Below are 2,500 nucleotides of genomic sequence, written 5' to 3'. Positions count from 1 at the left end.
ATATATTCACTTCCGTACCTGCACTTGCAGTTCTGCGTATACACACACACACACACCACACACACACACACACAGATGCAGAGTCTTCATTAAACTCTTTGATAAATATCCCGCCATTTTCGTATCACGCTATGACCCAAGGCCCTGGTGGTACCGGCTGACTTTTCTAGGCCGTGTATCAAACAAGGCCAGCTGCAAGCTATATCGCCGTCTATGACTAAATGTTAAATGGTTTAGAAAAATCTGCTGGCATGACCCAACGTTTCATGCTACGGAAAAAAATTTAAATAAGAAAAGTCGCAACATTGACAAAAGATCGATGTCTATCGCTCTGAAAAGGGATCTGGTGTGGGGTGTCTCGTTTGTCTATAACTTACTTTCAGGTATTTTTAACTCCAGGCGCATTGAGAATTTATTCCCTTACGCCTAAAACGTAGCCGACCCATGAATTGATAACAAGCACACCTTGTGTCAACCAAAGATTGGCTCGGACCATGTCTAAGAAGGATTTTCGGCTATAAGACAACATTAAGACAAGACATGTAGAAGTAACGCTAATAAAGAAGGAAATTGCCCTCTAGGACTTCGGAAGGAAAGTAGATCGATAGAAATATAAGATGGAAAGGCAAATGGAAAGTTAAGACAAACCAGGTTTTGAAGTAAAGGCGCAAGGGGGAGCTGAGGAAACCACGACCGATCAAGTCAGTGGTCGTGCAGAAAGAGGATGGCAGAAAAGAAAAAAAAAACGGGATGGTCACGTGGCACCGAAAAGGGCGGGGAAGAGAAAGAAAGAGAAAACTAGTTATGAAAAGCTGAAAGAGAGGCAGAGGGTAGGAGAAAAAGAAACGGTCTAGGGAGAACAGATATGAAGAAAGAGGGTGCGAAAGGAAAAAGGATGGACAGTAAATAGTTGACAAAGGTGGACAGAAGAAGAACTGAAAGGTAAATAATGGGTGATGGAGAGGGTAGATATATAGGAAGAAATGGAGAAAGATAAGGCGGCGAGCTGGCAGAAACGTTAGCACGCCGGGCGAAATGCTTTGCAGTATTTCGTCTGCCGTTACGTTCTGAGTTCAAATTCCGCTGAGGTTGACTTTGCCTTTCAACCTTTCGGGGTCGATTAAATAAGTACCAGTTACGCACTGGGTCGATTTTATCGACTTAATCCGTTTGTCTGTCCTTGTTTGTCCCCTCTGTGTGTAGCCCCTTGTGGGCAGTAAAGAAATAAGAAATGGAGAAAGATATAAAAGGGATTGTGGAGAGAAAGATAGAGAATAGAGAAGGGGTGGGCAGAACAAGAGAGGAGAAGGATAATGAGATGGTTATGAGAGAAGATTAGACAGAAATAAAATTAAAATAGAAGGGTAAGGTGCTACGAGAGATCAGATAGAAGAGAGGGGAAAAGAGGGAGAGAAAGGATGTTGCTTCACATATCGTATTGGGGCCACTGATAGTGAGACCCCATAAATGGGATGAGTGGCATTTCATTAGATAACAGGAATAAAAAGTTACACGGAAATACAAAGAAACACATACTGGAAAAGGGCAATGGTAATATTTTAAACGAGTTGATCGCTGAGAGTACTGAATCTGCACTTATAGACCCGGGGAACTACCACAAGCATCCTTTCGGGTTTTTAACAGACCACGAATGCTGTTAAAAAATGACCACACTCACTGAAGTAGAACTGATGCTTTCAAAGAGTATGAAAATAGTTGACAGTATCCGGTAAACTTTAGACCAATAACTTCACTGAACATAAAGTTATGACATTTGGTTAATAGTTTGGTGTATTTATTTATTTTAAGACATATCTATACAAGTCAGGCTATGACTATTTATGAAGCAATGTTTATACTACTAATAGGCGGCGAGCTGGTAGAAACGTTAGCACGCCGGGCGAAATGCGTAGCCGTATTTCGTCTGCTGTTACGTTCTGAGTTCAAATTCCGCTGAGGTCGACTTTGCCTTTCATCCTTTCGGGGTCGATAAATTAAGTACCAGTTACGCACTGGGGGGGGGGGGTGGTCAATGTAATCGACTTAATCTGTTTTTCTGTCCTTGTTTGTCCACTCTATGTTTAACCCCTTGTGGGTAGTAAAGAAATAGGTATTTTGTCTGCCGCTACGTTCTGGGTTCAAATTCCGCCGAAGTCGACTTTGTCTTTCATGCTTTCGGGGTCGATAAATTAAGTACCAGTTACACACTGGAGTCGATATAATCTACTTAATCCGTTTGTCTGTCCTTGTTTGTCCCTTCTGTGTTTAGCCCCTTGTGGGTAGTAAAGAAATAGGTATTTCGTCTGTCTTTACGTTCTGGGTTCAAATTCCGCCGAGGTCGACTTTGCCTTTCATGCTTTCGGGGTCGATGAATTAAGTACCAGTTACGCACTGGAATCGATATAGTCGACTTAATCCGTTTGTCTGTCCTAGTTTGTCCCTTCTGTGTTTAGCCCCTTGTGGGCAGTAAAGAAATAGGTATTCCGTCTGTCTTTACGTT

Source organism: Octopus sinensis, linkage group LG9, assembly GCF_006345805.1.
Source record: "Octopus sinensis linkage group LG9, ASM634580v1, whole genome shotgun sequence".
Classification (NCBI taxonomy): domain Eukaryota; kingdom Metazoa; phylum Mollusca; class Cephalopoda; order Octopoda; family Octopodidae; genus Octopus; species Octopus sinensis.
Note: the sequence above shows the minus strand (reverse complement) of the source record.